Source organism: Carassius carassius, chromosome 22 (genome assembly GCF_963082965.1).
Source record: "Carassius carassius chromosome 22, fCarCar2.1, whole genome shotgun sequence".
In the NCBI taxonomy this organism is placed as follows: Eukaryota; Metazoa; Chordata; class Actinopteri; order Cypriniformes; family Cyprinidae; genus Carassius; species Carassius carassius.
In genome coordinates, this window is record NC_081776.1 from 17,766,909 (window position 1) to 17,780,395 (window position 13,487).

At 42.4% G+C, this 13,487-nt stretch overlaps 1 pseudogene; it reads right to left on the reverse strand.

The window, feature by feature from the left end:
• The window catches only part of LOC132098514 (solute carrier organic anion transporter family member 1B3-like), a 31,095-nt pseudogene extending 20,449 nt beyond the window's left edge, over positions 1-10,646 (reverse strand).
• Positions 10,647-13,487: the final 2,841 nt, after the last annotated feature.

The window sequence follows — 13,487 nt, forward strand, 5'->3', positions numbered from 1 at the left end:
ATTGCAGAACTCAAACCAACTTTGGAGTTGTCTGATTTGGAGGGTCATCATTTTTGGTCTCTCGCTTAAAGGAATAATTCACACACAAAAATAATTTACTTGCCCTCATGTCATTCCAAACCTCTAAGACTTATTTCTGTCTTTACCAACCCAAATGAATATATTTTTAATTTCTAAATGTTTTTTGTTAATCCATTTATAGTCTAGATATAGACTAGTCTCATAAATACAGAGTTATTGTTTTTATTATTATTATTATTATTGTTAAGTTTATTTAGATAGGACGGATACAAATAACAGAAACTTTGAACTTCATTTACAACACTTGTCCCTAGTAGGGCTTTTTTTGATAAAAAAAAAAAAAAATACAGTTTAACATTAACATCAACATTAATAAAAGAATGGGAAAGAAAAAGGATAAAAAATGTAAAACAATGGAAAATAATAAAGAAGGACTAAAAGTATACAGAATGGGCAAAGTCAAAAGACTATAAATATGAAAACAACAATGTTCCTGAATTAACCACAATTTGAATGTTGGTGTTCTTTTTTCTTTTTTTTTTTTTTTTTTTGAAGGTGGCTAATATCGGGATGTATTTCAGATGATCTGGCAGAGCATTCCATAATTTTGCCCCTTTCACTGAAACGGCAACCTGGGCAAATGATGTTCTACGAAAAGGGATGTTACAATTGACTTTAGAAGCAAATCTATTACTTTGCTGTTTTATTATTATTTTGCAAAGTGGTAGTGGAGCAGCATAATTGAAAAGCATTTGAAGACCAGTTTAACCAGATGAAGAGATATAAAATTAACAAAACTTGAAATCTTATATTTACTTAGAATTTGGCAGTGATTGTACCTTATTCTCTTCTTGTCCAGAACTTTCAAGGGTCAGTTGTAAAGACACTTTATGGTTTTGACTGATGAATGATGAGCTTGGGACCATGTGGTTAAGCCATAAGATGTATGTGAAAGAATCATAGAATTTAAAAAAATAAAAGCACAGTCAAGAGTCAGACAGTTTCTTATCATCATAAAACAGCTCAAATTGCCCCTAATGGTTTTACAGATTTTATTTTTGTGACTTTTAAAATTCAACTGATAATCTATATTTATTTTAAGATACTTCACTTCAGGTACTTGTTCAATAAGTTTCCCATTAATTTTTATGTTCAAAAGTTGTGTTAGAGGTGTGTCATCTGCATACATCAGTAGACCTATATCTGGACATACTACATCTGATAAGTCATTAATGCATAGACTGAAGAGTATGGGTCCCAAGACTGTGCCCTGAGGGATACCTGTTTTAATTTTAAGAAAAGTGTATCTCACACCATTAATCACAACACACTGCTCACGGCGCTTTAAATATGATTCAAACCAGGACAATGTTTTTTTTGTTGTTTTTGCTAAATTGAACTTAGCTAATTTTGAAATTATTATGTTGTGTTTTACTGTATCAAATGTTTTTTTTTTTTTTTATCTAGAAACACAGCACCAGCTAAATTTCACTGGTCAAGTGATTGTTTGATCTTTTCAGTTAATATACAGATTGCAGATTCTGTGGAATGGTTGTACCTGAATCCAAATTGCATGAGTTTTTCTGAAACAATCTTCTCTAAAACTTTAGACAAAGCTGGGAGACGACTGATAGGTATATAATTACAAGACATTTTGTCGTCATCTGATTTAAAAATCGGTGTTACTAGAGCATTTTTCCACTCATCTGGGAATTTAATGGAAATATTAACAAGATTAGTGATAGGCTGGACCAGAATGCTGCTATATCCTTTAAGAAAAGCTGTATCTAAATTAAACATATCTTTTGAGAAGGTGGTGTTTAGGTCTTGTAAAGCTTTCAAAACAGCTGTCTGACCAACTTCCCTGAGCTGGAATGAGTTATCTTGACCTTCAAGCAGGTCTACAGTTGTTAGGCCTATATCGTTACAGCATGGAAAGCTTGATGCTAGTTTCTTAACAGATTGTATGAAAAAGTTATTGAATTCATTAGCAACTTGTGCATTATCAATGATGGTGTGTTCCCCCATTTTAAGTTCATATGTTGTTTGGGTGGCGTTACCCTTTGGATTTAGTAAGCTGTTTGTTTCCACATTAATTTGCCATTTCCTTTAGCCTCTGTTAGAGCTTGAATATAATAATTTGATTAAGACATTCTAAGTTCTTTGACAACTTGGTTACGCAAACCTTTAAATAGTTTCAAATCAGTGTCCCTTCGGGTCTTAATAAAAGTTTTCAAGGCAAGGTCTCTCCTTTTCATTAGTTTTCGAATATTATCTGAAATTATAAATCGGATTATAATATTATTGTAGAAGTAATCCATTCCGTTATTTATATATGAATAAATCTTAAATTATATGATAGCAAACATGTATGTTCAAAAGAAAATATTGGTCTCCCACACTTACAATGGAGGACAACAATTAAGAGAATATTAAATATATTTATTTGTGTTCCAAAAATTTGCAGAGTTTGTATGGGTCTAACACTAGCTTGATCTGTTCTTTTTCTATTCTATCTGTTTTTTTTTTTTGTTTATTATATTAGTTAAAAGCCCTCGCTACGTGTACTGTGTTAATTTAACTGAGACTTCTTATAGCACTTATATAGCATTGCTCTTTTTACTGTTTTTGATTGCTTCCGCTGTTCTCATTTGTAAGTCACTTTGGATAAAAGCGTCTGCTAAATGAATAAATGTATATTTATTCAAACAATATTACATGCCCTTACACTAATGCTGCCATTACAGCCTTCTAGAGCGCTCTGGTAGACAGAGACATTAAACAACCACACAAAGTGTTGAAATTATAAAAGTATATTTACCTATCCTTACAGATGTAAATACAACTCTGAAAATGGATAGTTTAATTATTTTCTCTTTTTAGGCCACTGATGAAGAGCGGGCGGTGACTGGGATGAATGCTGGTCAAAGAAGAGAATGTCCTTTTCCCCTAATCTGATGCAACAGTGGTTTAAATGGAGGACGCTGTCCTGGATGATGGAAAAGATGTCACATACTGTGCTGATGGGGCTTCTTCATGATTATATCAAATAAGACTAAAGAGATCATGAAAGTTGACAGTATTGCATGATCTGTATTCATGGACTATGAAACAAACTGTAAGTGTATAATTTGTAAAAACAATGTTAAATGCTTGTTCTGTGTTTAGTAGAAGAGTTTACACTCGGTCATTCATACACATGCTCACATTCTTTCACACACACGTGTGTCTGTTAAATGTTATAATATCAGTGTTAATGTTGTGGTTTATAATGTAATGTCATGCTAGAATAGTCGGTAAAGAACTAATTGTACAGTTATTGTATAATAGTGTTTTTGTGTATATATATATATATATATATATAAAATTTAACAAAGTCCAATTTGATCTTAAAAGTTAAATTTAACAAATGTTCAATGCTTTATTTATGAACTCTGTAGCTGTTAATGCCATACTTTTCTGCATTTCTTCTTACATGCAAGCTACTTTTTGACCTTTCTCTTGTGTGGCAGGGGGGGCGTGGTTTAGCAAAGTCTGCAGCGGGAGAGAGAATCAGGAGACGAGCGGTAAGTGAGTGGTTTGGGCAGAAATTATCATCACCTGTTTCTTGTTCTAGTAATTGGCGTGGAGAGAGTATAAAACGCCAGGAGAGTCGGAAGTAAGCGAGAGAGAGATGGACTGCTGACGCGAACCGGAAACCGAAACCGGAAAGAGTAAACCAGAAGTGTTGTGCCAACGTGTCAGAATAGAGGTCACCATTTGGTGTTTGTGAACTTTAATTTTATATTTGTTAAATAAATACCTCAGCAGTCCAGCCGACCCCTTTGTCCTCTTCCTTTCCTCCAACGAACTTGCTACACTGGTGCCGAAACCCGGGAAGGAAGCAGGACCGCCGCCGCCGCCATGCAAAGCCCGTCCTCCACGCCGCTTGCGGACATCATCGCCTCCCTCGCGGTCCTGCACCGCGAACAACACCAGGCCCTGCTGGACCTAAGGATGGATCAGGAGAGGCGTTTCCAGGCCATTGTCCAGGCCCAGCAGGAGGACCGCGAGAGGTTCCAGAGCTGGATCGATCGGGAGGTTCGCGCCGAGGCCGCCGGGCCGCCCGCCGCACCCATGCACCTACCGCTGCACAAGATGGGGCCCCAGGACGATCCGGAGGCCTTCCTGGAGCTTTTTGAAAAGTCGGCGGAGGCCTGCGGGTGGCCCCGAGAGCAGTGGCCGGTGCGCCTCATTCCCCTGCTCTCTGGAGAGGCCCAGGTGGCCGCCCAACAACTGCCGGTGGCGAACCTCCTGGTCTTCGACGACCTAAAGAGGGCCGTCATCCAGCGGGTCGGCCGGTCGCCCGAACAACACCGCCAGCGGTTCCGGTCCCTGGACTTGGGCGAAGCCGGTCGGCCCTACGCGATGGCCCAACAGCTCCGGGACTCCTGCCGCAAGTGGCTACTAGCCGAGGGAAGCGACGTGGAGCATGTCGTCGACCTGGTGGTGCTGGAGCAGTTCATCGCTCGGCTCCCCAAAAAGACGGCCGAGTGGGTCCAGTGCCACCGCCCCACGTCGCCGGACTCGGCCATCCACCTGGTGAAGGACCACATGGTGGCGTGCCCAGGGGGTCGGCGCACCCCCACCTACTAACTCTCTCTCTCCTTCCCTCTCTCCCCCCTCTCTCTCTCGCCCTGTCCCTCTCCCTAGGTCCTGTCCACCCGGCCCTCCTCGTGGCCCCACCCGGGGACGGGGCGGGTCTGACCCGGGCCATTTTTCGAGTCCAAGGGCCCCGCCCAGGAGGGGCGGAGGGGACAGTGCTTCCGTTTCTCCGCTCTCTCTGCGCCAATTCTCCAATCCACTCCCTGCCACTGGGGCAGCGGGTAGGTCTGGGCTGGCCTGTTGGCGTTGCGGGGACCCGGAGCATTTCGTGGACAGGTGTCCAGTGATGGAGGTGGGGACGATGATCCGGGTCCCGGACGTCCCGCAGGTCACCCCCGGTCAGGCTGGCGAGTACCAAATACCAGTGAGTATCAAGGGGGGTACATATCTGGCCTTGGTGGATTCAGGATGTAACCAAACCTCAATCCATCAAAGCCTGATTCAACCGGGGGCATTGGATACAAGCCGCGTGGTTAAGGTGCGGTGCGTACACGGGGATGTGGTGGAGTATCCAGTTGTCCCAATTATAATTCAATTCCGGGGACAAAAGCATAGTGTAGAGGTGGCGGTTAGTCCCCACCTCTGGCATCCGATAATCTTGGGAACGAATTGGCCCGCGTTTACGGTTTTATTGGGGTCGTTATGTGCGGATGCCTCTTGGGGAAATAAGGCGCGGAAGGAGACCGCGCGGGTACAGGTGGGGGAAACTGAGCCAGGACCGCTGGGTTCTGCTTCAGGGGAACCGAACGAAATCGGGAGACTGATTCTCTCGGAGCGTGATGACTTTCCTCTGGAGCAGTCTCAGGATGAGACCCTAAAACATGCGTTTCAACAGGTCCACGCCATCGATGGCCAGTCTCTCCTACCTGCCCTCCTGCTCTCCTATCCGTATTTTGCCATTTTAAAAGACCGGTTGTATCGAGTGACCCAAGACGCTCGGACAAAATTGAATACAACCCAGTTGTTAATTCCAAAGGGCCGCAGGGAAATTCTTTTCCACGCGGCTCATTCCAATCCTATGGCAGGCCATTTGGGACAGGCAGCAACACTAAATCGCTTCATGGCCCGTTTCTTTTGGCCGGGCATTCATGACAACGTGCGCAGGTGGTGCGCGTCTTGTCCGGAATGTCAGTTGGTAAACCCACCGGCCGCCCCAAAAGCGACTTTGCGCCCTCTTCCCTTAATGCAGGTCCCCTTCGAGAGAATTGGTATGGACCTCATCGGGCCATTAGAGCGATCGGCACGAGGACATCGCTTTGCACTAGTCATAGTTGATTATGCAACACGATATCCTGAAGCGGTGGCCCTCTGCAACATTTCCGCTAAAAGTGTTGCGGGTGCCCTGTTTCATCTTATCTCCCGGGTGGGGGTTCCAAAAGAAATCCTCACCGATCAGGGCACGGCGTTTATGTCACGTACGCTACGCGAACTGTACGGATTATTGGGCATTAAGTCGATTCGAACTAGCGTCTATCACCCACAAACCGACGGCCTGGTCGAACGATTTAATCACACACTTAAATCCATGATCCGTAAGTTCGTTCACGAAGACGCCAAAAATTGGGATAGGTGGCTAGAGCCCTTGTTATTCGCTGTGCGAGAGGTCCCGCAAGCCTCCACGGGGTTTTCCCCCTTCGAGCTTCTCTATGGACGCCAGCCCCGCGGGGTGCTCGACGTACTGAGAGAAACGTGGGAGGAGGGACCATCTCAGGGTAAAAACGAAATTCAGTATGTGCTGGACTTGAGAACAAAACTCCACACATTGGGGCGGCTATCAATGGAGAATTTGTTACAAGCCCAGGACCGCCAGAGCCAGCTGTATAACAGGGGAACTAGGTTACGCAAATTTGCACCGGGAGAGAAAGTACTTGTATTACTCCCAACGTCGAGCTCCAAATTAATGGCTAAGTGGCAGGGACCGTTCGAGGTCGCACGACAGGTCGGAGATCTCGATTATGAGGTAATACGGTCCGATAGGAACGGGTCCCGTCAGATCTACCACCTCAATCTCCTTAAAAAATGGAATGAGGCGGAATAAGTGATGTTGGCAACGGTGATTGGCGGAGAAGATGATCTCGGGCCAGAGGCGAATATCAAACCACAATCCCTCGTCCTGGCTCCAGGTGGAGATCACCTCTCGCCGTCCCAACTCACTGATTTAACGAAATTGCAGGCAGAGTTTGTCGACGTCTTCTCGCCCCTACCGGGCTGTACTAACCTGATTCAGCACCATATCGAGACCGAGCCGGGCGTGGTAGTTCGCAGCCGGCTGTATCGTTTACCTGAGCACAAGAAAAAAGTAGTTCAGGCTGAATTAGGCGCTATGCTGACATGGGGGTAATAGAAGAATCTAATAGTAACTGGGCGAGCCCGATAGTTTTAGTTCCAAAAACGGACGGCTCAGTCCGTTTCTGTGTAGATTACCGCAAGGTGAATGCTGTGTCGAAATTCGACACGTATCCAATGCCGCGGGTTGACGAGTTGCTTGATCGGCTAGGCACGGCTCGCTTTTATTCGACATTGGACTTAACAAAGGGCTATTGGCAGATCCCCTTGTCTCCATTGTCCAGAGAAAAGACAGCTTTCACAACGCCGTTTGGATTACACCAATTTGTTACCCTTCCGTTTGGCTTGTTCGGGGCCCCAGCTACCTTTCAGCGCCTCATGGACAGGATTCTACGGCCCCATGCTGCGTATGCGGCTGCCTACCTAGATGATATCATTATATTTAGTAATGATCGGCAGCGGCATATGCAGCATCTGAGGGCTGTCCTGAGGTAGCTGAGGGGAGCGGGGCTCACGGCCAACCCAAAGAAGTGTGCGATTGGGCGGGTGGAAGTAAGGTATCTGGGCTTCCACTTGGGGCATGGGCAGGTGCGTCCCCAAATTGATTAGACAGCCGCTATTGCGACCTGCCCACGTCCCAAGACCAAAAAGGAGGTAAGGCAGTTCTTGAGGCTGGTGGGATATTATAGCCGGTTTATTCCTAATTATTCAGACCTCACCAGCCCTTTGACTGACCTTACTAAAAAGGAGGTGCCAGATACGGTCCAGTGGACGGAGCCGTGTCAGCAGGCCTTTACTCAGGTCAAGGCTGCTCTGTGTGGCGGGCCGTTGTTACACTCTCCTGATTTTTCTCTCCCTTTTCTGTTGCAGACAGTCGCGTCGGACAGGGGGCTGGGGGCAGTCCTGTCCCAGGATATAGAGGGGGAGAAACGGCCGGTGCTGTACATTAGCTGGAAGCTCTCGAAGAGAGAGGCCAAGTACAGCACCATCGAGAAAGAGTGCCTTGCCATCAGATGGGCCGTCCTCACCCTCCGCTATTATCTCCTGGGACGGGAGTTCACTGTCTGTTCGGACCACGCTCCGCTGCAGTGGCTCCACCGCATGAAGGATACCAACGCGCGGATCACTCGTTTTTATCTAGCTCTTCAGCCTTTTAAGTTCAAGGTGATCCACAGGCCGGGTGGTCAGATGGCGGTGGCCGACTTCCTCTCCAGAAATGGGGGGGGGGTGGGGTAGGGGGCTGCAGGCCGTATGGCTCCCCGGCCTGAGTCGGGCGGTGGGGGTATGTGGCAGGGGGGCGTGGTTTAGCGAAGTCTGCAGCGGGAGAGAGAATCAATAGACAAGCGCTAAGTGAGTGGTTTGGGCAGAAATTATCATCACCTGTTTCTTATTCTAGTAATTGGCGTGGAGAGAGTATAAAACGCCAGGAGAGTCGGAAGCAAGCGAGAGAGAGACGGACTGCTGACGCGAACTGGAAACCGAAACCGGAAAGAGTAAACCGGAAGTGTTGTGCCAACGTGTCAGAATAGAAGTCACCATTTGGTGTTTGTGAACTTTAATTTTATATTTGTTAAATAAATACGTCAGCAGTCCAGCCGACCCCTTTGTCCTCTTCCTTTCCTCCAACGAACTTGCTACATCTTGTTTTTAATAAATATTTACCTTTTAATAGTTATTATTTTTGTGTAAAAGTGATTTTTAAAATGAACAAGATTTATAGGTTTAATTTAAACATTGCATTGCTAGGCTAAAATGAACCCAAATTGAGAATCAATTTGGGTTCATTTTAGCCTAGCAATGCAATGTTTCCCACAGTCTTACACTCAATTTGTGACGGCACTCCGCAAAAACATAGTATACACTACATTATTATAGCTTATGAATTATTGTTTACCATATTGCTTTTACCTCTGTTCGCATCACATGAGTTTGGAATCCCAATGCCAGCGACTTAAGCTCAGGTGTAATGCATCTAAAACCATAATATACATTAAGTGCTTTTCATCTTTCATCCTTTAAATCTAAATATGCATCTAAGCCAGTAGTTTCTGATTTAAAATTAAAATGTAATAACTGTGAAATTACAACTAAATATTTATATGATTATGAAATATTGAATTTTATTAAATACAAATTTATACTTTATTTTGATTGTGCCCTTTAGAAACTCTTTTGATAAAATAACTTTGCAACTACATGTCAGCTAACTCTCTTCAGAATATTAGTAGTGTTAAGTTAGGGTTAGTATAATAAGTTGACACGTACTTGCAAAGCCAGTAGAATGTCGGTTGGTGGACCATCTATACTTACTGGCACAATTATTGCCTTACAAAAGGCCAGTAACTAAATTCTGTCCTTATGTAACTGACCGTATAGTGATCATGTATCCAGGATTGGTGCCCAGTGAGTTGATGAAGGAGCTGAGGACAGTGCAGGAGGTGAAACTCTGGGTACATCCTGGCCCACGCGGACACTGGCCCAGCAACACAGATCTGCTGCCCTCTACTGGTGAGAGGGTTAAGACACAGCTGCAGTTGTGAAAAACCTGTGATCATCAAATGCAAATGAGATGAAAATAAATATTAATATTGTACATTATATGCAAAGGATACACACAATCTATCTTGTGTGCCTAGGGTTTAGAAAAGTGCAGTTTTAGATTGATCCAGTTATACAGTGCTTTTGCCTTGTACAGTGGAGGTGGTGCATCCTGCCAAACAGGGCAACATGTATCATAATGTCACTGTCAGAACACACAGGATCCCATTCAGATGTAGGGCAAGAAAAGTCCTGGTTACACTGAGAAATGAGTGAGTGCTCATCATGTGTTATTTCAGGGGTCCTGAGGAGGAATTTTGAGATTGGTGTTTGTTTCCAGTTGGAAACACTGTATTCTGGCTGAGAGTCACAATTAATTTATAGCAGTAGTTCTCAATGGTAATTAATTTTTTACAAATATTTGTAAAACGTATAGAAAATCCAAAAATAAATGATTAAATGGTAAAACTGATTTGAATGGACATTATGAAATATATTATAAATGTATTTCATATTAAATTATCATATGAAAAAATACACTACAATGAATAATATATATTGTTTAACATTAACCTTGATGTCCTTTTTCATTCGTGTAACCAATAAGGACATACTTCAGAGGAGGGTAATTGTAATAAAAAATAAATAAAAAAGGACACTTGAAAAAGCACATATATTTAATAAAAAGTGATACATTCAACTTCTGTGCTGTACAACATACTCTTCTGTGTAGAACACAGAGAGAGAGAGAGAGAGAGAGAGAGAGAGAGAGAGAGAGAATCTGCTGCTGCATTAATGTGGAATGCAGAAAATGAAAAAACTGGAGGGTTTTAAAAGTGATGAAGTGAACAAGATTTCCCTTTATGATATATACTAAATTTTTGGGTTACTTTACCCATTGTAGCACATAGTAAGCCTTGCCAAAGGCACATTGTCACACTTTGTACTGAAATGGAAAAGAAGGAGAAGGAAGGCTGTGAATGAGGTGATAAAGGAGAACTTAGCCCCTGCCACGATGCTCAACTTGTATCTTTCATTAACAAACCACCAAGGAATATCCCCACAGCAACCACAGGCAGGATCAGGACAACTGTGGGACATGGCTTGTCTTTAGCTTTATTAATAATAAAATAATTAATGTCAAGCCTGACATGCATCTCTGTCAGAGGTGTCAAGTAACGAAGTACAAATACTTCGTTACATTACTTAAGTATAAATTTTGGGTATCTATACTTTACTTGAGTAATTATTTTTCAGCCGACTTTTTACTTCTACTCCTTACATTTTAAAAATAGGTTCGTTACTGCGATTTCATTTCGGCTTGTTTTCAGCATCATTAAAAAAAAAAAAAAAACTATCCAGATAAATCGCGCCATCCGGATGAAGTGAATTGGATTGTGGTTGGATGAGAAGTATAAACATATTCCGACACCCTATTGGTTTGTACGCGATCCATCGCACATGACACAAATCAAATCACACTCCAGCAAGGACATAGCCAGTTTGGGTTCGTTTATCAAAAAATATATTTCTTAAAAAAGAAGGGTTGGGTATGGAACCGGTATCCGATCGCCTCAGAGTCAGTCCCCTTAAATTTCATATGAGACCGGTGTCAGACCGGTCTCCCCCCGTCTTTCAGCGCGCTCTTCAACCCGCAGACCGCGAGCGGAGCAGCGCATGCGCACTTAAACACAATCAGAGGACATAAGGTATGTGTTTATCAGTGATGCGCGGGTTGATCCAAAATGAGCGGGTGCCTGCGGTCGCCTGCGGTTACCCGCGGTTATGAGTCATTCAAAAAATATTTTAAGGGATGGGTGGCAACCCTAGCTGTTTCCTCCAGCGAAAATATAGCCCTTAACACATATGAACGAACACATTCTTTAATTACACGGATTTAAATATACTTAATTTAATCATTAACGTACTTTATACATACACTACTAAAAGAGTTGAACTTCAAAACTATCCCACACAGCAACAGGAAGTATGCAGGAGGGCACATGAGTCTTTTCAGGAAAGGCAGGAATCCTTAACATTTACATAACATTACAGAGAATGAAGTGAGCTTTTTTGTAAAGATTTGCATAGACGTTGGCATAGCTTCATGTAAAAAATGTTTTAAGACTTCTAAGCTATGTGTCTTACAAATTGGAGTGACTCCTGCTGAAATACTGCCATTTCTAATATGAATTTGTTAGTTTTAAAAAGGAAAAGGAATGGGAAGGAAAAAAAAAAGTTCAAACTGATGGATTTGTTAAAAAGGTGGAAGGAAGTTGCCTTTTGCAATGTTGTCAAGTTTCACTGAGTGTGTGTTTGGGAGGACAGACTGCTCCTTGTTGCCTTGTTCCACATTAAAGTTTTCATTACATTTTTCCCCTTGTCTGGGCAAAGATCTGGGCAGGAACCGAAAAGGAACACCAGCAAGTAAGATGGCAGATGAAACAAAGAATCCCAGCCCCCAAGCACCCACCCTGCATGCATCCTGTCGAGTGATGGTCACACTATCTGCAAAAAAAAATAAAATAAATAAACTTACATTATACAACATTTACACAACATTATAGGTTATACTTAGCAAATACCAAGTATTTATAGTAATGTATTGCTGCTAACCATGAGATTATAACTAAAGTATGATAGTATTTCAGCCCAGTGAAAGTTCATTTGGAAATCAGATACTTACAACTTGAGTACATTTTGGTAGTATCATTCACTTTAGATGTGCCTTATAAGACAGTAAAATAAACTTTGATACTTTGGTATGATGATAACTTGTGAAAGATCAATTTGAACAGAACTGACTGATTCTTTATAACAAACCAAAATGGAGAAGTCCTGAATGAAGTTGTACAACAAAACAAATAGACTAATTATCACATGAAAAATAGTCATTGAAACATAAAATTAAGTCAAGATGATGCAAATAGCACAGTTCCACTTTATATTAAATGTCTTTGACTACTATTATAAAATTAAGCATTTGGTAAAATTTTTTACACAAACATGATGATCGGAAAACTCTTGACAAGTTTGCATATGAGCAGGTTTAGGGGTAGATTTGTCAAAAATGTAAACACATATGTAATTGCAATGTAAATACAATGTAACAACCTGTATACAATATTATATATTTTCAATGTAAGGACATGGAAGTAAATGCCCCCATTATTAAACAGTAAAGTGAGCTCCAGTAAGTAAGTAAATAAATAAATAAATGTTGTATTTTTGTTAGTTCAGATGGCCAGCTGTCATTTAATTTATTTGCTTGTTTGTTAAAAAAAAAAGAAAAAAAAACCTTCCAAACATGTGTAAACATTCAGACCCCAGAAGCACATTAAGACTAGATTAAAATTTTTTTTAAAAAATGCATGAAAAAATAATAATCAAATACAAATGAAACTTCACATTAATACACACAGTTCTGGTGAAACTGAATAAACTGTATGCTTACCAACACTGACAAATCAGATATCCATACACTGTTTGGCACACATGGAGCCTAGCAGGAATCCAAATATGGGACCCAGCAGCATAATGGTCTGAAGACATGCTAAACATCACAAGAGAGATATTCATTAAACATAATAAACTAATTGTGACGAGTGGGGTGAGGCCGAGAGCCGTGGGAACGGAGCAAGGCCGGAGGAGTGATTGGGAAATGAGCGATGCCTGCTTCACTCACCGGTCTCGCGTCCCACAGAGAAGATCGGAAGGATACAAAAGAGAAGCGACGACAGTGAAGGACGAGAGAGGACCAGGTCTGAGCTTTATTTTGTTTTTGGTTTTGTTTGTGTGCGGCAGTCGTCCGCGAGGGGCTGTCATGCTGTTTTGTGTTTATTTCATTATTAAAGTTTTCATTTAAATGTCCACCAGTTCCCGCCTTATTCTTCCCAAGATTATGAAGTTTGTAAACTGTTACACTGGTGCCGAAATCCAGGAGGAAGGAGGGATGCCCTGCTGAAGATCCCTCGCCACTGGGGTGAACCCGCGGTGCC